Source organism: Penaeus monodon, chromosome 24, assembly GCF_015228065.2.
Source record: "Penaeus monodon isolate SGIC_2016 chromosome 24, NSTDA_Pmon_1, whole genome shotgun sequence".
NCBI lineage: Eukaryota > Metazoa > Arthropoda > Malacostraca > Decapoda > Penaeidae > Penaeus > Penaeus monodon.
The window spans coordinates 36,405,666-36,406,025 of NC_051409.1; positions in this window are offsets into that span (position 1 = coordinate 36,405,666).

The window sequence follows — 360 nt, forward strand, 5'->3', positions numbered from 1 at the left end:
GTGATGAAATTGTCTTAATGTAAACAATGAGACACACATTTGCAGGTTATTTCGAAACCGTGAATTCTTTGTGGATTCAACCACCTTGAAATGTTTATAGTTTAAGTTCAGAAAAAAGAAAATGCGGTAAAGGTATGAGAGATACTCATATACTCTGTTTAAAGAAATCCTGTTCCAGATTTACTCCAGCCAGCGTAATGAAGCTTCTCGTACAAACCGGGCAATATTTCCAAGATTTTAATGTAGTCAGCGTCATCAACTTACGCATGACATTCTCGTATCCGATGCTTGCCTCACATGCTGGTTTAGAAAACAACCGAACTCAACTGATTTAACTCTTCACCACAAGAGACCATAGCA